Below are 23,359 nucleotides of genomic sequence, written 5' to 3'. Positions count from 1 at the left end.
AATAGCTAAAGAGAAATATATTTAAAAAAAAAAAAAAGCTAAAGAGAAATTCAAATGCATTAAGGAATTGAATTGGGAGATTAAATTGACTTAGTGAAAGCAACTAAATTTTTAATTCTTTAATAATAGAACTTGTGAACAGTAACATGAACAATAACAAGTAAAGATTACTGTAACACAGTCTCTGAAATGACTCTTAAAAAGGGAATTTCTTTAGTCTCCTATTGTTCCTAATTTGAAATCCCAGCTTTGACCCATCTAATAGTTATTCTTGACGTATTTTCTTTCATAGAAAGTGTCCAAAATATAAACAAAAGTAGCAGTCCAGTTTCTATTTTGCAATTCAAGTTTGGAAATCATTGAAGACTGCTCCAGAAAATTCCAAAAGCACCACGGGCCCTATTCGCCAACATGATGTCATAGTGTTGCAACTTGGGTCGGGGGTTCGGCTTTTCCAGAACCCTACCTTTTTATGAAACTATCTTGGGTTGGGTTTTTATAGGAAAACCCCAGAGTCATAAACCCGACCCTACCCGAGATAATTTCTCAAGTAGGGTTGGGTCGGGATTTTGCACGTGCCATTAAGCAATAGTGCAAGCGAGGATTCAACTAATGATTTTTGGTTTGAAAATGCATCTCCTATGAAGAGTTGTTTGATGCAACTAATGGTTTTCACCATGTGGCATGGAGTTTGTACGAATGAAGGGGATTGGAGAAGAGAGAAGTGGAGGGGTGTCGACCGTCAAGTGCGTTGGATAAGAGAGGAGTGCTAGGGTTTATCTTATAAGTTTTAATGAAGAAGTGAGGAAAACATTTTATGTTTTTGTTAACTTACCAACTTCTCCAAAAGCTTAAGCTGTTGGAGAAAGGCCTTATTTATCTTTTATACTTTAACACTCCCCCGCACGTGTGGCCCACTTGGCAAACATGTGGCACATGTGTTCCCACTTTGGGCCGACCATCGCATGTGGATTTTTGCTATCCGAGAGGTTTGAACTCGAGACCTTTGGCTTTGATACCATGTTAACTTACGAACTTCTCCAAAAGCTTAAGCTGTTGGAGAAAAGGCGTTATTTATCTTTTATACTTTAATAGTTTTGAAGATCTAGTGGTGTTAGGATGGTTTTTTTTTTGCTTTAAAACCAACCCGACCCAAGATTGGTTCAGTTTTTTCAACCTGAAAATTATTCCATCTCAAGACCCAGGATTTCTGAACCCATTTTGGGGTATTTTTTGGTTGGGCTGATGCGAATCAGGTTTTACTCTACCCAAGTTGCAACCTAAGTATCGATGACATCATCATTGCTGTCCACTCTTTCCTCGTCTTCTTTTATTTTTCTTTCTAATTTAGGCACTCCTCGATAATGGATTGGGGCTGGGCTTAGTGCTCTTTTTGCTCAAAGCATGGGCTGCAATAGGCTATTATCTTAGATTTTGAGATTAACCTAGGCAATATCGATTTTCCTTTTGCAATACATTGATGATCCGATAATTTTGTTTGCTGCTATTTTGAGCAAGTTTGGCCAATCAACTCTTTTTTTTTTGAGATGTTGAAGAAAACTTTATTAACTCAATGAAAGCAAAATTATAAAAGTACTGAAAGGAAGCAAAATTGTATAACGGTTAGAGGCTTCCCTGCATACAAAGAAACTCCTCGAACAACCCCCCTTTACTCGGGAAGTCTGCAATCTAGGAATATAAGAAATAGAAAAATTGTTCCAAATTCAATGTTCTGTATTCTCATCCTAGTGGTGACTAAGCTCCATGGGCCGGACAATATGCCATTGGAAAAGTTCCCCTTTTCACTAAGGTTACTTACATAATCAATGTCAAGAAGCTTAATCCCTGTCAAAACTCAAAAGTCCACATGCCTCCGCCTTGTTAGAATCCTTCCACCAAGTTGGACCTGAGAGATTGACACCATGTTTCCCAACTGATTCTACAATTCACCCCCTAATGCCCACTGGACACGGGTTATCCAAAGATGTACCATCAAAGTTGAGCTTAAGGGTACTGGGAGGCAACAGGAGTGGCAGAGTTGGGAAGAGAGGGGGAGAGGGTCATTTATGTTTCATGTCCTTCTTCCCATGCTTACCCATAGTAGTCAACTCCCATTTTCTATGAAAATGTTGGTTAGAATATCCACTAAGCTCCTCCTTCTCAATGGTACATGAATAAATGAGGCTTTAGGACCTCCCAAATGACCTGAGCAAGTGATTTTGCCTTCAAATGTCTTATTTCTTTCGTTCCATTAAACCCAAGCAACCCACATTAGGGATCATAAGCCTTAATCTTCAGCCTTTCTTCCCTAGGTGGCGATAATTCCACCCCTCTAGTAATTGTCTAAACAACCAACAGTCCAAACATTCTAAGCCAACTTGCAATGAGCGGGAATATGATTGTGATACTCTTCATCCATCTTGCACAAAACACATTTATTCAACAAATGACAGATATTTCTATTTAAGACATTGATGTATTGATATTTTGATGAGCCGTCTTCTAACAAAGGTTTTGCACCTTAGGCGGTGCAAAAGATCTCCAAACCTCTATCCAATTGAAAGAGGGGGTCATCCTCTAATGAGCCATCGAAATAACAAACAAACCAAGAACGTACAACAAGGATCCAATGACCAAATCCTCCTATCATTAAGGAAGGAGGAAAACACATCCAACGACTAACAAATTCAAGTAAAAACTCTCTCCTCATTGTTCAATTTACTGCTAAGGATCAAAACCACACCACACCACCCCTGACTAAGAAAATCAAGTAAAAACTATCACCTCATCGTTCAATTTACTGCTAAGGACCAAGACCACACCACAGCACCCCTCACCCATAGCAATTAATGGCATGAACCCTCTGCTCATTCACTACCATATAGAAACTTGGATAAGCATGGCATAGTGGGAATTGACTCAGCCACAAATCCTTCCAAAGCCTTAATCCGTTTCTGTCCCACCCTGGTGAATGATGAGAAAACACCTTTAACACAGCACACCTACTACCATGCCCCCAAACTCCCCTTCCCAGCTGTCGTCCTGCCGACTCACACCAGTCTCCATATTTTCCCATAATAATTAATCCCTAAAGGGGCAGATGTAGATGCTAAAGATAAGTTCAAGCAGATGTACATGTGTAATGTGTTTGCCTTTTCAAAGTACTTAAGTCTTTCATGTAAGGCACCTTTGACATACCATGAAGATGCATCTATCTCATTTTTTCTTTCCATCTAGCTCCATGCTTGTTCTAGATTTTTTTTCTGAAAATTGCTTGTTCTAGATTATTCTTAAAATATTTTGTACTATCACATTGTGCCATCGTGTGAGCTATATCCAAATGCTGTTTCTTGGGAGATTGATTTTTGGCTTTTTCGAGCAGGCTTGAAGGGACTGTACAGTGTCTAATAGTCTTAATGTAACATAGATGTTGGAGAGTATTTTAATGTGCATTTACAATAATATTTTGTCATTTTCTTAGTCAGAATTTTTAAAAGGGGAAGTTCTTTCATTTTTCCCCCTTTTTTCACAGGCTTCTGTGGAAAATGGATGTAGCAAGGCTGTTGGAAATCTTTTATACACGGTAATCATTTTAGTTGTTACCAAAAGTTTTTATTAGAGATGTTTTATAATGGTTTGTGATATCGGTGCTTATTTAAATGGAGCAGGTGGCAACGAACTTTCCAGCTAATGCACTTGTTCATAGGCCAACTTTACTCGAATACATTGTCTCAACAAAGGTTGAATCTTGGTGATCCCTATTTTTTTCATCCAACTTCAACAATTTGCACAATATTTTGAAGAATGATAAGAAAAATTCAATATAAATTGCACACTGTTTGATTGGGACCATTGGAGAAGTTGATTTTGCACTAATTTTTACTTAAATTGGAAATATTTTGTTCGCAAAACATATTTGTGATTGTTTTCTTTTTCAAGAAACTTACTGCAGTTCCAGTATTCTCATTATGAAGTGTACTTATTGCAGATTAAAAATCCAACACGGTTAGAATCAGCTTTGTCATTTCTTAAAAGTGTTGGTCCAGATAATTTTCAATTGAATGACTTTGAAGTAGCCTGTGGTGTAGGTATGTCTATGTGCTATAATGTTTTTCTCTTAGTGTCTTAATGTTTACTTAGCGTATAGTCCCTGTTTTTTCATAAAACCATGAATCCATGATGTTATGAGCAGAATTTATCGTATATTTGTAGACACAAGTGATCAATGTGTATATTTTGTAAACGCAGAAGTGATCAATGTGTTATGCTCTAGGTTGACCATAATCATTGTTCTATCTGGTCACTAGTTTACTCATTCTTGAGTTGAACAGTCCTCCATGTTTGTGATACTTAGTTGAAACAGTGAGCTAACTCGCGCCAAGGCTTGGAAAAATTACGTCAGAGAGTAATATGACTTAACCCAAAAATCACCTTTTTGAGCTGTGGGTCAAATTATCTCATCAGACTAACTGGATGATGGGATGAAAACACTCTTAAATTTTCTAGAGAAGGTAAAAAGTTCATTTGAAGCTCTTAGTGATAGGTCCTCCCTTAAAATTGGGTTTATCACCTTTTGGGGGCATATTGGTCCATGTAATGGGAGACAAGGGCACACAGATTCATTCCCTTACTAAATAGATTTGGAAATTCCAACAAAAATGTAGACTCCCTCCCCGCTTTTATCCAACAAAACGAGTTTTTTATAGCCATTCCCCACAATAACCTTAATATTGTCATTGTAGGTGCTAAACTCTTGTTTCCAATGTTTCCAAATTGAAAACCCTCCACGTTCCTATTCTCCTAGCCTAAGGCATCTATCAGGCTTCCTGTTTTTTAAAATAAAATTAATTTAGCATCCAAATTATCTATTTTGGAAAGACATGTTTTTTTTAAAGATAACTGATTTATATATGGGGGCGCGGTTCGTGAGCTAGAGCTCACAAATACACCATCTCCATGTTCTTTGACTCATCCAACCCATTCATTCTATAGGACCTCACATAGATAGGGTGTTCCTAACAAACCATCTCAGGCTGAGCTCTAGCTCACAAACCATATATCCTTTATATATGTGTGTGTGTGTGTGTGTGTGTGTGTGTGTGTGTGTGTGTGTTTTGAAGAAAAAGAACAAAAGATTATGTAGGGGTAGAGGTTGCCCCTCATACAAATGGTCCCTACCGGATTTAGCCAATGAATCAGCAAGGTCGTTGCTTGATGTAGGTATGCGAGAGAATTAAACATTTGTGAAATTACAAAGGTCGACAATGTCATCAATAACATTGACTAATCTCCACGGTCTCGCGATCCTTCCACCCACAAAATCCCAATCGATGAATCACCTTCAGATGAGAGGAGCACTAAACTCCCTTTTGAATATTCTCCATCCTATTAACAAGGCTCTGATCTCAGCCTCATTGGAATCATTTCCACTAATTGAATTGGAGAACGAATAACTAGCAGTCCCATTCATGTCGCTAAATACACTTCCCACACTCACTGACCTTGGATTATCCATGGAACACGCGTTGAAATTTAGCTCACTGATGGATGGCGGCGAACACTTCCACACAGTAGGAATCTTCTTCAGAATTTGGCAATTGATAGTCTCACTCCACTTCTGGGCTATAACCTGAAAAGAGAAACAACAAACTCCTTCGATAGAGTGCGAATAATGGTTGCCGCCTTAATACACTAGGAAGTTCTATACAAAGACTTCTGCCATAGACATCGTCCTAGAGAGCCAAGATGAATGCACCTCCGCGCTTCAAAGAGGCCATGAAATGATTTCAGCATTACCCATTGGATGTCAAACCATACTGAAAGACAATCCTCACCTTGCTTGATACCTCACAATGCATGACTAGATGGTCAATTGATTCCTCTGCTTCCAAACATGTAGTATATTTGTTGGCAATATGGAAACACCTCCCCTTTGAAGCCTATCCATGGTACTAATATTCTTTAACAACAATAACCACGAGAAAGCTTGAATGCAGAACAAGGGCATGCCAAACTGCCAAAGTCTCTGTCACCTCAAAGTAAATCCTCCCTTCTCGCAAAGAAGCTTGAAGAAAGATTTAAAGGAAAAAGCTCCTTTTGGGTCCAGAGTACATAATTGATGACAGATGGGTACGGAAAGATCATTATGCATGCAGCTCAATAACAAGTTGGTGTAGGACGAATCTATGAAAGGGACGTTAAGGGTGAAAATTAGGGTTTTGGGTCCTAAAATATGTGATTAGATTGGAAAAATATTTCTACTAGGTTTAGCGTAGATTTAGAAGGGTGCATATGCATGCTAGGAATGTGTCGGGAAGGTGCAAACAATGGTTTTGATGAGACCTATGTTGCATGGATTCTTTGCCCCCCTATGCCGAATCCATGTCGACACGTCTCTGCATCCGAATCGGACATGGATTCACGTGGGACGCACCCGGATTCTTGTCGTAGCTGTGTCCCGCATGAATCTTGTTTTTTTCGGGCGAATCCGATTCATCGTTGTCTCTTTTGAAATGTGAATCCTATATATTTTCCCTTTAAACGTATTTTCTTCCTAACTTTTTTAATATGAAAGCACAACCCGTACTCTTTTAATAAAAACCCTAGCTCCTCGACCCTTGAACATCCGTCCCCTTCCTCCTTCCCAACTTTCTTAATGCAAAACTCGCCTCAACTAGAGTCTACCCTCTCTACCTTCAATTTTTTCATGAATATATATGCATAGGGATTTGCTAGCGTCCATCGCAGTAGGCATTTCGCGGAGTGTCTGTTGCAAGAGAGAGCAACCACCTCAGATGAATTAAATGAATAAGACAAAATCTGAGCCTATTTGGCTGCCCTCTCATGCAACAGACGCTTTGTGAAATGCCTTCTGTGATGGATGGTAGCAAATCCTCCCCCCCCTCCCCCTCCCCACCCCACACACACACACACTCAACTCAACTCAACTCAACTCAACTCAACTCAACTAAGCCTTTGTCCCAAACTAGTTGGGGTCGACTAATGAATCCTTTAGAAAATTTTCATTAAGAAGGTGAAAGAGTCTACCCGGCTCAAATTGACTAAGTCTAATCCCGACATTAGTTGGGTTCATCTACATGGATCATTTTCTTCATTTCTCTCCTATCCAAAGGTCATATTCTCTGTTATGTTCCTAGCCCTCAATTCTTTCCTCATTGTTTCTACCCAAGTTGTTTTCGATCTGCCCCTTCCTCTTTTTACAGTTTTACTCCATCAACTTGGCATTAGTCACTTCTTCTCACTAGAGCATCCAAAGGCCTATGTTGGTTATGCTCAAACCATCTTAAGCGGTGCTTTCTCATCTTCTCCTCATATAATTGAATTTTAAATAGTGAACATTTTATTTTATTTTAAAATTACCGAATCCGAATCCTACTTTTGGGGGTTTGCCAAATCCGACACCTCAAATCCGTGTTGGATCTTGACACGCGAATTCGAATCCATGCAACACTGGATTAGGCTAATGGACGACGGGGTTAATAATAATATGTAAAGATCAAGAACTGAAAATAAAGAGGATTGGAGCAAAAAAAATAAAAATAAAAATTAAGTGAAATATCAGAGAAAAAAAATAAAGGGGAGAGGGATTACCCCTTAGGGTCTTCTTCTCATGCATTCATCCAAGATAGAGAGCAAATTGCAATTTTACATTTACAGACAAATAAAACTTGGACCCTGTTAAAAGTATAAAAGATAAATAACGCCTTTCTCCAATAGTTTAAGCTTTTGGAGAAGTTGGTAAGTTAACATGGTATCAGAGCTAAAGTTCTCAAGTTCAAACCTCTCGGATAGCAAAATCCACATGCGATGGTCGGCCCAAAGTGGGACCACATGTGCCACGTGTTTGGCAAGTGGGCCACACGTGCAAGGGGGAGTTTTAAAAGTATAAAAGATAAGTAACGCCTTTCTCCAATAGCTTAAGCTTTTTGGAGAAGTTGGTAGTTAATAGACCCCAAGTCCAAGACTTAATCCACCTCTTCAAATAGACCAATAGACTTCTTTAAGTTGGAAGGGTGTGCCCTTGGGGTCACTTAAACTTAAGCGACTAATTGCAAATGACTTAATTACCCCTTTTTTGAATGATAATGACTTAATTACCCTTATCAAGATTTTCGTAATGTATTTGTAGACCCCATTTTAAAGGATACAGCCGACCCCAACTAGTTTGGGACAAAGGCTTAGTTGAGTTGAGTTGAGTTGTAGACCCCATTTTAAACACCGATAACTTAAATAAACTAAGTGATGTTGATGGAAAAAGACCGTGGTACCCCTACTATAACTTAAAGGACCTAAATGAGACTTAAAATTTTAATGTGGGTCCTAGAACGGTTCCCATAAATACTCGTCTATCTCTTTTCCCCTGTGAACATACACTTTCCAACAAACAAGGTTATAAGAACAGTGTTAAACTCATCATCTTTTATGTTATGACTAAAGAACAACCCCAACAAGCCTCCTTTTTTTAGACAAGGTCAAAAGTTCATTTGAAGGTCTTAGTGATGCTCCTCCATTAAAATTAGGTTTATTACCTTTTGGGGCCATATTGCTCCATGTGATGGGAGACAAGGGCACACAGATTCATTCCCTTACTAGATAGATTTAGAATTACAAACCAAAGTAGAGTCACTTCCCCCGTTTATCTAACAAAACGAATGTTTTACAGATATTCCCTACAATACATATAATATCATCATTGAAAGTGCTAAACTCCTGCTTCGAAGGTTTCCAAGCTGAAAACCCTTCTTGTACCTATTGTCCTAGGCTAAAGCATCTATAGAACTTCTCATATTTAGAGTAAAATTAATTTAGCATCCAATTCTTTCAGTTCTGGGGAGATTTTCTGTAAAGATAATTGATATCCTAAAGAAAAAGAACCGAAGATTACATAGGACTAGAGGTTGTCCTTCATACAAATGATCCCTACAGACACCAGATTTAGCCAATGAATCAACAATGTCATTGGCTGATCTTGGTGTGCAAGTGAATGAAACATTTGCAACAGTACAAACATCGACAATCTCATCAATAACAGAGGCTAATGTCCACGGTCCCATGCTTCTTCTATTCCCAAAATCTCATTTGATGAATCACCTTCAGATGAGAGGAGCACTAAACTCCCACTTTAATATTCTCAGTCCTGTTATCAAGGCTCCAATCTGTCCCTCATTGGAATCAATTCTATCAATTAGATCACAGAACGGATAATGAGTAATCCCATTCTTGTCTCTAAACACGTTTCCCGCACTTGCCGACCGTGGATTACCCATGGAGTACCCGTGGAAATTTAGCTTAGTGTTGGATGGTGACGGGCACTATCTCACAGTAGAAATCATCATCAGAATATGGCAATTGATAATCTCACTTCCCTTTTGGACTGCAACCTGGAAAAAGAAATAGAAGACTCCTAATGATTGAGTCCTTAATATTCCAACATATCTTTTGAACAATATTAGTCTTGTTCCTAAATGATCTGTTGTTTTCTTTCAATCAAAAGGTGGCCAGAAGTACTCCTGGTGCGAAGCCTCCAGATTGCTTGTGTGATTCTATCTATATCTTCACCATCTTTGGTAAGATGCCAAAGAAAAGTCTTGGTGGGATGACTTGAGGTAAGTATCTTATTTTTTTCATTACTTGAAATCTAGGGGCGTGTTCGGCAATGATTCTCATTCCCTAGTACAAAGTTGGGCCCAAAACAGATTGATGAGAATCTGGGGAAGCAACTCCTAGTCACTCTACAGAATCCCATCTTTTAAGGGTGAAAATGGCAAATTTGGTGGAAACGGACCTAGCAGGTTGTGATTGCTGAACACCCACTTTTGCAATTTTTTTCGTTTCTCACATTTGCGTCATCTATCAAAACGGAAAACCTCATTTAATAAGGGTTTCCGAACACGCCCTAGATTTCTCCTATTTTATCTATTCTTTTCTTGGCTTCCTATGTAAAAACAATCCACTCAGGAATCAGAAATATTCTTTCCTTTGATAAAATTCAAAACCCTAATTTTTTATTGTTTTACCTTTCCCATCTCAACCTAAATCCTGTATCTCTTAATCTTGCTCATCATTTTAAATTTTGGCCTAAACATTTCGTTTGGGCTGAAATATTTTGATTTCGGCTGCTACCGAAACGGAATCTACTTGGATTCAGAAATATACTAGATTTTGCCCAAAATTTTGGAATTTCGTCCGAAATTTCGAAATTTCATTAATGTTTTGGTCGAAAAATGCGAAACATGCAACTTTTTAGATAAAAAACAAAACATTTCAACGGAAGCCCTGACAAAAATCAACTCTACTTGTAGAAAAGAGAAGAACCATGAGATTCCTTTGAGATATTTCTAAAAAAAGGTCAAAAAATTAAAAGAAAATCTATTGCCGTTGTGATTTTGTACTGAAATGTTTCCGTGATTTTACACGATTTAAGCATAAATTCTATACCGAAGCTGAAATATTTCAGTTTTGATGATGGCCAAAACTGAAACTGAAATTTAAAACCTTGATCTCACCCAAAACCCTTACTGCACCTTCTCGGCATACATATGCACCCCTCCAAACCTAGCCTAAACCTAATAGAAATATTTTTTTAATATAAGCACATATTTTAGGATTCAAAACCCTAATTTTCACCCATCCTTTTTTTTTTGAGTAACAGTTTTCGCCAATCTTTTTCACTACTAATGTCCCTTCCATAGATCCGTCCTCACTCCTACATTAGGTTGGTATCAGTGAAGTATTAGTCCTTTGATGCAAGGTTTTAAATTTCGACCGAAATCCGAAATTTCGGATTTTTCAGATTTCGTTCAACACTGAAACCGAAACGTTCCGAAATCGAAATCCCTGAAACGTAATAAATTTTGGTCGAAATTTCGTCAATTACGGTTGAAATTTCAATAAAATAATATTATTTTTATTTCTTTACAGAATTTCAGCCCAAATTACCTAAATTTCGGGAGAAAAATCAGGCATTTCGTTAGCTTTTGCCGAATTTCGACCGAAATTTCGGTTTCGGTGAATGCCGAAATTATAGCCGAAACCGAAATTTAAAACCTTGCTTTGAGTTCTGCACCAACAACAATCCTCACCTTGCTTGATACCTCATACTGCATGAACAGATTCGTCAATTGATTCTTCCTCTTACAAACATGGAGTACATGTGTTGGCAACGTGGAAACAGCTCACCTTTGAAGCCTATCCAAGGCCCTCATCTTATTTAACAGCAATGACCACAAGTAAGCTTGAATATGTGATGGAACAGGGGAATGCCAAAAAGCTTGAATATGTCACAGAACAGGGGCATGCTAGTCTCTGCCACCTCAAAGTAAATCTTCCCTCATTGCAAAGAAGCTTGAAGAACAATTTGACAGAAAAATATCCTTTCGGATCCAGAGCTCATACTTCTCTCTCTCTTTCCCCGAGAAACATACACACTTTCCTAGTTCCAACAAACAAGGACTGTTAAACTCATCATCCTTTAGGTTATGACGGAAGAATCCCCACCCCTCGGGAAAACAAATAAATCTCACAACAAGACAAGAGCTTTTTATTCCTAACGAGACTCTAGAGGTTCAGGTAAGTTTAGCTAGGGACATACTTCTGTCTACTTGTTTCCAAGCCCTCACTGCATTTCCCATCTCATTCCTAAACCAACATTCCTCAAGTTGAAAAATTGATCTGATATGAGAGAATCTGATTAGATGATTGGGAAACGTATGAGTTTCTTTTATCTAAGGCCCATATTACTGCCAACTTTCATGATTGCACCAAAGTTTGCATTGCAGTATTTTGGAAGTTTCATAGCATGTGTTATATCTGTTAATTCAGCTCATCAATAAATGGTACTTTATACTTCAAATTCCTGTAATGGCTCTCTCCTTTGGTATTGTTTTATATGCTTTTTTTTTTAATTTTGTATTTTAGGTTTCTTTTAGTGACTCATACAGTCTCCCTTGCAAGCAGGAGTCGATGTTTCCATTGAAGAAATTGAATGCGCCGTTGCAGAGGTTTTGGAGGAGAACAAGGATGCCATCTGGGAGTTACGCTATCAAATAAAAGGTCATACTTTCTCACTGTCACTGTTTAATCTTTATTGCATTATTGAAGTATACTATGATTTGTTTTCTCTTGGACCATTGTATTCAATTGTCCTTTTAGTTAGTTGGTTCTTCTAAAATCGATCCAATCTTGTTGTTTATAGGTTCATTTACAGGTTTTGTAAGAAATTGTAATGCATTATCTATTCATTCTTTCTTTGTTCTTTCCTACTAGTGGTGTTGTGGTGGTGCAAAATCCTCAAATTAGTCTTTGGATTATCTTGTGGATAATGGATATTACATGAGAAAGCCCTGGAAAAGTTTAGAAGAATTTCTGAATTGAGTTTCTCTTAGCATGGAAAATTCACATCGCCACAAGAAATTAAAAATTTCATAGATGTATTGTCAACCACTCCAGCCTGTCATTTAGTGCATATGAAGTCCTAGGGCTAAAAAGTTGTGGCATTTTGTCAGGCAGGCAGACTTTGTTTAGGTTTGAGAAGTCTCATATTGGTGCCGTGGGGATATTTTAGTTGATAAAGAATGAGTCAGAACCAGAAAATTACAGTCAAGTTACTTGGTTATGAAAAGTGATGACAGTCACTTACACACAAAATTGATACAAAATGTATACTCCCAGTGTTTGCTTCTCATGGCACATGGTTAAAACAAACTTGTAATATCGTTCAGTTTTCGAGGCATGTAACCATTGACTTGGCTCAGGGTTAGCTGCATAAGATGGTGTGCAAGTTTGGAAAAATCCTAAATGGGCTTAATAAGATTTGAGATTTTGAGGAAAAGTGATGAAGACCAAGTCTTCGCGAAAGGCAAGAGAAGGAAGCAACATGCTCGAAAGAGGGACCCACAGGGAGCACCCATGAAATATTGAACCAAGAACAAGAGCTGCATGACGGGGAGGGATATTTCTTTCGATTTGCGACTTTCATTTCCATCAACAATCGTGGGTATTTACTTGCCATATTTTGGGTTATCACACATCCTTGGGTCTACAGTGAGCTTTGTCATGTGAAGATTCCTTTACTTAGTCAGTTTTAGTTTTAGTTTTTGGTGTTCAGCTAGGAAGTTGTTTCTTTCTTACAAGTAGTTTCTATTTTTTTTAGGACTGTTATCTTTTAGGTGTTTGATTTGAATACATAGTTTATAATTTTGGGACTGTTGTTTTAGATAGTTTGTCAATTATCACTTTTATGTGTTAGAAGGTCTAAGACTTCTAGTAATTAGGAGTTGTAATAGGATACTATTTCTAAATTTGCTTGAAGTCTTTCTAGGCGACTCATTGAGAAATTGATTCTTTATCTACAAAAGCTTTTATGTATCCATTATTACTTTCGGTTAAGGATGAAACACTTGTTTTCTTATTAGAACTGAAAGGATTAACTGAACCCATCGGCTTTGTGAACATCTTCTATGCAAATGAGGACTTACTATATTAATGGGCAAGGGAGGAGGATGTTGGAGAGCTAATGTTGGATGAGCTAGGCGGTAGGTTGAGTACTTTTATTGCCTCAAGGACGGGAGTAGATGAGGATGATACCTTGTCGTCGACACAAGGCCAACTCCTGCCATCAAAGTTTCGTTACAAGATAGTGTTGATGACTAATCCATGGATTCGCCCACATATGGTGATTGCCGTGGGAATATTGGTGCTGGAAATTCTGGTGGGGGGTAATGATGGAGGTATTGGCAGTTTTTTTTTTTGGTGGGGGGGGGGATGCTGAATATGGTGTTCAAGGCAATGTGGGTGGTCATACCTCTTACTCTTAGCCCATTCACAGTGGAGCATGGTTTTGACCATGTGAAGCAGGACTAGGATCATGATGCACAAGAACAGCCACAAGCGTGACACGTATTTGCATGACAACGACGAAGGCTATGCATCACCAACAAAGAAGATGAGTCCATGGATGCTCATCGTTATGGAGTTTTGCTAGTTTGACAGACACCTTTGACAACATCAGCATTGGAGGTGGGAGCTTGACTGGCGTTGGTGTTGGGAGTCCACTATTTATGGTCCTCATGGTTACGAAATTGTATCTTCTGAGAGTAGCTGAGATTCAACTGCTTCTTATGAGTTTGGTTATGACTATGGGTCGGTACGGACTCACACTCACAGAGGGAGTCATATTGGGTGTGGGATGCCATATGGCTCACATGCACATGTGCACTCATGCCATGTAGCCACATTCGGGATTGTTCATGGAGGTTGATCAGCATCTCTTTGATTATTGTGCCCAAGAGTACCAGCAGTTGTATGTTATTCGCATGTGGTGGCAGAGGTGCTACTTGTTTATCAAGAACCAGATTCGTCAGATGATACGCTGTGAACATCATTATAGAGATAGAGATAATTTTCTAATTTTCTTTGTAGTTGGAAGAACCGATGATCTATGAAGCGGAGACGGGTGGGGGATTGGTTCTGCTTATCGTGTGCTTAATGTAACTTTAAATGGCGGAGCTGTTATCGATGGTGTAAGCAGAAGAATCAGGATCACCTACTTGGAACTACCTCATCTACAAAAGGGGGTTTGTGGAAAGCAAGAAACAAGAAGAAATCAATCCGAAGGCCTAGAGACTGGAGTTGCTTATCTTGCGACTATCTTAACTTCAGATGGCGGGACACATGTCGGAGGTGCCATTTGGACAGACAAAAAAGAAAAAAAATGCTTCAACCCTTAATGTAAACCACACCATTTCAGAAGCCCTCTTGATAAATAAGGAAGATGACCGATGGCCGGACTCTGGGACGATTTCCTCATCGGTTGAGGGTGGCTCTCTGCTCTTATCTATTTTGGGTAAGGAGGTGGAAATGAGGTTGGATACTCTAAAAGCCTGCTTGGTAGGAAGGAGGAAGGAAACTTCTGGGATGCTTAATGATCTTTGGCTGGGCTAAAGGAGCTCGGGATACCCCCTCTCTTCCTTGCCCGTGTATCCTATCTACGAACGAAGTATTGTTCATGTTTAGTTCAGAGGAGGAGGCTGTACAGTCCCTGGCTAAAGGCAGCAAGGTATGGGGTAGTCAGTTATACTCTTTATCCACTTCCAGCTGTGAATTGCAGGTGCTACATCAGTCTGTCGATTTTTGGAATGAGAATTTCTGGAAGAATCAATGTATTTACAGAGTGCCATCGTTTATGAGAATTTGTAATAATGAAGCATATGACCCTCGTTGCGTCTCCTTGGGTCCATATCATCATGGAGAAACCCAACTTATGCACATGGAGGGACATAAGGTCAGAGCTGTTCTTCATTTAGTCAAGATATCGGACAAACCCATGACTGATTATGTGAACGCTCTGGAGGAAGTTGTGGAAGAGTTGATGGATTCTTATGACCAGCTTGAGTGCAAATGGAGGGACAGAGACAAATTCTTGGAGCTAATGTTCCATGATGGGTGTTTCTTAATCGAGATCCTGCGCAAATTCGCCGACACTAACTATGGAGATTATGCTCACAATGATCCCATTTTTGGCATACACGGATTGTATAAAATCGGTGTTGTTCTTTTTGAGGACACGTTGAAGATTGAAAATCAATTGCCCCTGCTTGTTCTCAACAAGTTGGTAGTTGTTGAAAAAGGAATGACACAGGACAGGTGAGACCTACTATAAACAAACACCCAATTACTCTCTTTTTTAGTTTTTCTTTTAGTCTTATATCTATCCATCTACATATGTATCTGTATATACACACACATGACCACACAGAGCAGGTGTAACGTTCGTAGCAACCGAACCATACTACTTGAATATCTCATTAGTTGAGGAAAATCAGTCACTCACCAAGTCTATCGAAAATTTCTATGCTTGGTTCAAAGATCAAAACCTTGACGACAGGAAAGAGCCTTAACCATATAACTAAGAAAGAGACCCACAGCCTTGTAGCGACAGTTAAGCTCGAGCAAGAAATAAGGAGCCATTGCGGATGATTTAGATAGAAGGTGCACGAATGTGTAGGCAGAAGCTTTTTGAGTCGGGGAGTGTGTATCTGTAGACACACACATGTGAATGCATATACACACACATGTAGAGAGAGTTTTATACGGTGTTCGAGGATTCATGCACGTTCCACTCTTGCTATTTGATCCTGCGATAGTTGACTATCTCGGAGGTTTTCGTTTGATCAAATATCAAGGGAGGCACCTATGTTGTACCCTCATAACGTACATGAACGCACGAGCACCATAGGACGGTAATAAATTCGCCCCGTTAACAATGAAGATTATTAGCTGGTACTTGACAACTGAAAAAATGCCATATTAATAATGTTAATAATCTTGTTAAGAAAACAAATAAGTAGAGAAAGCATTATTAAATTATTTATGGCAAAAGGCTTTTAATTTTAGTAATCCACAAAAAACATTAGTGGATTTTAGTTGATAAATTTTGAAACTGGGTGATTTGTGTGTAATTTCTTGCTATTATTTTCATTTATTGTGTTTCACCCATATTTCTAACTTGAACGTGCAGAGTACCGAGCATATAAATGATCTCGTGGTAAACTTCTTTCGTAGAGTAAATGCTTTTGTCTTCGAAGTCGATGATAGAACGGACTTGGGTGCCAACACCTTCATGCACATGTTGGCCCTTGCTAGGAATGCAACGATGGATTTGCCTTCGACAAAGAGAGAGGAATGCTTAACCTCCCATTGATCAACATCTATGATACTGAGTCCTTACTCCTCAATGTACCCATAAACGTCTCTCTCTCTCTCTCTCTCTCTCTCTCTCTCTCTCTCTCTCTCTCTCTCTCTCTCTCTCTCTCTCTCCCCCTCCGCCCCCCTCCCACCCTCCATGTACGATTAGTAAACCACCTTTATTTCTCCAACAACCCACTTCCCTCTTTATCCCTCTCACCCACCTATTTATGACAAGATGAGGACACCCATTTTCACACCCATCTTATCTGACCTCCGTTCCATCTTCTTTTCTTTTTTGAAATAGCGATTTGTATTGATTTGTAGTAAATGACAAGGGAGCACCCGAGAAGGGACAACCCCAGAGAACAAAAACAAGAAAGAAGACGAAAGATACAACAAAAATAACAAAATTATATTACGGGGGAAGATGATCGAACCAGAGAATACTCTCCCTCCCAACTCCCTGCTTGGCTAACACATCCGCCTTTTTGTTTGCCGACCTCCAAACGTGATTAAAGACAATATAGTAAATATTTTGTGTGTAATTTCTCGCTATTATTTTCATTTATCGTGTTTCACCCATATTTCTAACTTGAATGTGCAGAGTAGCAAGTATATAAATGATCTCGTGGTAAACTTCTTTCATATAGTAAATATTTTTGTCTTCCAAGTCGATGATAGAATGGACTTGGGTTCCAACACTTTCATGCACATGTTGGCCCTTGCTTGGAAGTGCATGGTTGGAGACTTGTTGGATTCTAACGAACAACCAGGAACAGTATATCTTATGCCCGCAACGCTGTTAAATAGAGATGCCAAAGTGGAGTTTGAAGTAAGCGAAAAAAACAGCCTCAGTGGATTTGCATTCGACAAAGAGAAAGGAATCCTTAACCTCCCATTGATCAACATCTATGATTGTTCTCCGTCCTTACTCCTCAATCTCGTAGCCTTTGAACATCTTCATACAGGGATAAGCCACCATGTCAGTTTTTATGTTTTCTACATTGACGGACTCATCCTATCAATCCAGGATGTGGACTTGCTGAAGCGTGAAGGTATCATTACTAATGATAAAACTTATGACGAGATCGTGAGGCTCATTCAAAAGGTCAATCATGACATGGGGTTCATCCCAAAGTTTACATTGTTCCATGTGATTAACCCCTTGAACGAAAATTACCACAAGCGAACGAGAAAGTGGGAGAAACGATTTCGCAAGTGGCGTTCCAACTTCAGGGAAATGTACTTTGATAGCCCTTGGAGTTTGATCGCCCTTCTCGCAGCAGTTCTCCTTTTGGTTCTCACAGTGTTACAAACTGTTTACGCAATTCTCTCTAACTACAAATCTAAATGACACTCTCCAAACCCACCTTTCTGTGATGCTTTCGTTCTGTTTTTTCTTCTTATTTTAAACAAGATTCAAGTGTTTTGTATAAGTGTGTATGGTGATTGAATCCATTTATAACTTCAATGACTAATGAGGAAAAGTGTTTACTTTCACTGTAAATGAATGGTTTAAAGCTCGTTTAAGTCGATTGGAGCAGACCCTATGCAAAGTTTGAACTTTTTTTCCCTTGGAATATTAGTTTTTTCTTTTGAAATGTTGATGATAAGTTTCTTGATTTATTAGGATTATATTTCCCAAGGTAAGTAGGGTTAGCATCTTTCTGTCTTTTCTCTCCGTTAGGATTAGTGTCTTGTTTTATCTTTAGTCCGTAGGAAGCGGGAAGTTTTAGGAGTTCTTTTTTTATTGGTTGCATTCTATTTTTGACAGGACGTTTTTAGTATTAGTTTGGGTTTGGTCTATTAATGGTAGTTGTAATTGCTAGGATTCTAAGTTTTGCTTTAAATACATGATGTAAAGACGTTAAAGCCATTATTGGAATATAATTAGAGATGTTTTTGTCTCTCTATTTCTCTATCTCTTTCTTCTTGTCTCTCTTTTTCCTAGTGGATTCTAGGATTATCGCTCTTCCCTAGTGGACACATTTATCCATAGATTATGTATCTGCATGCATAACCCTACTTACTCTTCTAAATTCTAATATACTTTTTATCCTAGTCTAAAATATGCACTAAAATCCATGTATTTAAAGAGATAGAGAAATAGACAAGAAGAGCGATAATCCTAGAATCCTAGAATCCACTAGGGAAGAGCGATAGTGGATGCTAGCAATTCCCTCCTAAAATACACTTATTATCAAATTTGTATCTACAAGTTCGTCCAAATGCTATTGAGAACACCATGACCGGATGGCCCTGAGCCATGATTCATCAAGAATTATTTAAGATTCTGCCAAGAAAATTTTATATATCATCGCCCTCTGGAGGATAATGCGCGTTCCTTTAACATGAATTGACGTCAAAAAGCGTTAAAGTTAACCGCCGGGGGGGGGGGGGCATTATCCTACAGGGGCACCAAATGGAATTTCCACCCACTTTCCTATCGTTTCCCACCTCTTGTGTGACTTTCATTTTCAAGGAGGTGTAAATGCCTTGAATTTTAGAGTGGGATTAGGGATTGAGAATCCCAACACTTTTCTAGTTGGCTGACTTGGCTCTTGCATGCTGTGATAGTAATAATCCCAACCTCTATGGATAAATGTGTCCACTAGGGAAGAGCGATAATCCTAGAATCCACTAGGAAAAAGAGAGACAAGAAGAAAGAGATAGAGAAATAGAGAGACAAAAACATCTCTAATTATATTCCAATAATGGATTTAACGTCTTTACATCATGTATTTAAAGCAAAACTTAGAATCCTAGCAATTACAACTACCATTAATAGACCAAACCCAAACTAATACTAAAAACGTCCTGTCAAAAATAGAATGCAACCAATAAAAAAAGAACTCCTAAAACTTCCCGCTTCCTACGGACTAAAGATAAAACAAGACACTAATCCTAACGGAGAGAAAAGACAGAAAGATGCTAACCCTACTTACCTTGGGAAATATAATCCTAATAAATCAAGAAACTTATCATCAACATTTCAAAAGAAAAAACTAATATTCCAAGGGAAAAAAAGTTCAAACTTTGCATAGGGTCTGCTCCAATCGACTTAAACGAGCTTTAAACCATTCATTTACAGTGAAAGTAAACACTTTTCCTCATTAGTCATTGAAGTTATAAATGGATTCAATCACCATACACACTTATACAAAACACTTGAATCTTGTTTAAAATAAGAAGAAAAAACAGAACGAAAGCATCACAGAAAGGTAGGTTTGGAGAGTGTCATTTAGATTTGTAGTTAGAGAGAATTGCGTAAACAGTTTGTAACACTGTGAGAACCAAAAGGAGAACTGCTGCGAGAAGGGCGATCAAACTCCAAGGGCTATCAAAGTACATTTCCCTGAAGTTGGAACGCCTTGCGAAATCGTTTCTCCCACTTTCTCGTTCGCTTGTGGTAATATTCGTTCAAGGGGTTAATCACATGGAACAATGTAAACTTTGGGATGAACCCCATGTCATGATTGACCTTTTGAATGAGCCTCACGATCTCGTCATAAGTTTTATCATTAGTAATGATACCTTCACGCTTCAGCAAGTCCACATCCTGGATTGATAGGATGAGTCCGTCAATGTAGAAAACATAAAAACTGACATGGTGGCTTATCCCTGTATGAAGATGTTCAAAGGCTACGAGATTGAGGAGTAAGGACGGAGAACAATCATAGATGTTGATCAATGGGAGGTTAAGGATTCCTTTCTCTTTGTCGAATGCAAATCCACTGAGGCTGTTTTTTTCGCTTACTTCAAACTCCACTTTGGCATCTCTATTTAACAGCGTTGCGGGCATAAGATATACTGTTCCTGGTTGTTCGTTAGAATCCAACAAGTCTCCAACCATGCACTTCCAAGCAAGGGCCAACATGTGCATGAAAGTGTTGGAACCCAAGTCCGTTCTATCATCGACTTGGAAGACAAAAATATTTACTATATGAAAGAAGTTTACCACGAGATCATTTATATACTTGCTACTCTGCACATTCAAGTTAGAAATATGGGTGAAACACGATAAATGAAAATAATAGCGAGAAATTACACACAAAATATTTACTATATTGTCTTTAATCACGTTTGGAGGTCGGCAAACAAAAAGGCGGATGTGTTAGCCAAGCAGGGAGTTGGGAGGGAGAGTATTCTCTGGTTCGATCATCTTCCCCCGTAATATAATTTTGTTATTTTTGTTGTATCTTTCGTCTTCTTTCTTGTTTTTGTTCTCTGGGGTTGTCCCTTCTCGGGTGCTCCCTTGTCATTTACTACAAATCAATACAAATCGCTATTTCAAAAAAGAAAAGAAGATGGAACGGAGGTCAGATAAGATGGGTGTGAAAATGGGTGTCCTCATCTTGTCATAAATAGGTGGGTGAGAGGGATAAAGAGGGAAGTGGGTTGTTGGAGAAATAACTTCCTGCAGGCAAGACAAACTCATTCAATCAAAATGAAAATCATGACTTCGTAAAATCATTGAGTGAAACAAAAGAGTAACCTTATGCAGATCATCATCTACCACAACTACTTGTGGTGCATAAATATCTATAATATCCTTCAACTTACACTTATCATTGCATTGAGGACACTGCAAAAGACAACCAGAAAAGTAAATAAGGAAGAAATAATAGTTGATATCTTTCCCTAGAAAAAGAAGAAATAATCAACCAAGTGATGATATTAGGACAATAAAACAAATACCTTCCCACTGTTGTTTCGGCATCTTCGAATCCATCTCTCTATGCAATACCTACCATATAAGTGTCCACAAAGAAGAGAACTGCAATCCTCAAATATGAAAATCAGCCTATCAGAATGTAGCCTCTCAGCCTCTGACAATAAATATTACGAGAGAGAATCTTCAAAATGATGAAATGAAGAGGAAAAAATTATTAGTTTCATTGGAGTAAAATGAAAGAAGAAACTACTTGGAGAAGACTATTCAATTCAAGGAGATTGAGGAAGAGAAGAAGAGGGAAGAAGGAATGAAGAAAAGAGGGATAGAGGCAAGTAGGGAATTTGTGGGGAGTGAAGTCTAAACAGACTCCCATAAGGCTTCTTTATATATGCTAGAACAAACAATTACAAGTATACAGTCAATATAATGGGCCTAATCCTAAGTCAACTACACATGAACAACATTTTTTGGATAGGTAATCTGGGATTGAACCACCATCCTCTAGGTCAAAGAACAACTCCTTTACCATTGAGTTCGAGGCTCAATCCCAATAACCTACACATGACCAACATACAAAACTAATATAAGATTATTTGAACTACCATATCTCTTAACACTCCTCCTAAAGCTGGTGCATAGCTATCATACATGCCTACCTTGAAACAAATAATACCAAATTGACTACAACCAAGCACCTTCATAACTATATCTGCCAACTGATCTATAGATCTCAGACAAAGTAAAATGACAATCTACATCGATGTGCTTAGCTCTCTTTTGTGGAATATTGGATTCCTAGAAACATAAGTAGTTGTCTGGTTATCATAGCGCGTCGTCATTGGCTTGCCAACAAAAAATCCCATCTCTGTGGCAATCAACCCAAGTATTATTTTGTAAGAAAATTCTTTTTTCAATATTTGTTTGACTAAAAGTCATCTTTAACCCATTGTCCCATCACCACTTGTTTCAAATACTGTTTTTTTCTAAACAATAAAACTCATTTAAAGAACCGAAGCTTACCGGGATGAACGAAGATGGTCATAATACAATTAGAACCAAAGCAAAACAACATTAGAAAAATTGAAGCGAACTCCAAAAGTAATTGAATACCCACTACCAAGCAATCTTGACGTACGCATTCCTCAACTAATACATTTTCAACCTCATTTGCCTTTCATAATACATGATGAAATGATACATACATAGAGGAAAAATAATGCTTCTTTTATTTCTTCCTCCTCAGACTTTGATTCCATGCCTTATCGACTATTTTGGTTAAGGCTATCTTTTTCTTAAAAGAGATTTGGTTAATATTACCAAACCAAATCACCTCTAGCTTCAATTTGCATCATTCCTCTCTCAAGCGTAGGTTTCCATAGATACAGGTAATGGATTTGAAAATTATCTCTATGCTCTGCTCGATGCCATTGACAATGATTATGTGAATCTGATTTAGCCACCTCACAGTTACAATGCTGTGAAAGAAGTCTACTTGTTTTTCTTTGCATAAACCATTAACTCTAGGCACCTTCTTGACCTATTTAATTTGCAGGATTTTATTTAGAGAGAGACCTTCAGGCCATGTTTAGATTGCAGGATTTTTCTGGGAAAAGTTTGGAAAGGAAAATATTTCTAAAATTTCTTACTTCTTTTACACGAGAAGAAAGATAAATTGAACCAACGCTAATCAATTTTTACTTAGAGGGAACTTCAATTTATGATAATATCCCTCTAAATTAACCATAATCATATTATTTCCCCGGAAAGAAAAAAATTGTATTTTTCACAGCCTGTCCCTAGCCAGGATAAAGGAGGAGGGTTGGCGTCAGGTTGGCGTCAGGTTGGCAGTCGGCCGTAAACTTTTCCACTCTTCTATGAAATGAATCCTATAGAAAAACATGAAATTTTTCTAAAGGATTCATTTAGCCGACCCCAACTCGTTTGGGACAAAGGCTTTGTTGAGTTGAGTTGAGAAAG

The 23,359-nt window shown here is 38.4% G+C and overlaps 1 long non-coding RNA gene across 4 annotated transcripts in view; it reads left to right on the top strand.

Annotated features, from left to right (window-relative positions):
- The window catches only part of LOC143857937 (uncharacterized), a 35,297-nt gene that overhangs the window by 7,046 nt on the left and 4,892 nt on the right, over window positions 1-23,359 (top strand). For 2 of the 4 annotated variants that reach the window (XR_013238811.1, XR_013238812.1), the window contains exons 2-5: window positions 3,533-3,583; window positions 3,669-3,740; window positions 3,989-4,088; window positions 11,977-15,301. This is a non-coding gene — a long non-coding RNA (uncharacterized LOC143857937). Of the gene's footprint in view, window positions 1-3,532; window positions 3,584-3,668; window positions 3,741-3,988; window positions 4,089-11,976; window positions 15,859-23,359 lie in introns of those variants that run through there. The other 2 variants (XR_013238813.1, XR_013238810.1) reach the window with 2 other exon arrangements.

The sequence above is a fragment of the Tasmannia lanceolata genome, unplaced genomic scaffold (assembly GCF_043159265.1).
Source record: "Tasmannia lanceolata isolate RefF3 unplaced genomic scaffold, GAP_Taslan_0.1 ptg000025l, whole genome shotgun sequence".
In the NCBI taxonomy this organism is placed as follows: Eukaryota; Viridiplantae; Streptophyta; class Magnoliopsida; order Canellales; family Winteraceae; genus Tasmannia; species Tasmannia lanceolata.
The sequence above is the reverse complement of the archived record's forward strand: the minus strand, read 5'-3'. Positions and strand labels throughout refer to the sequence as shown.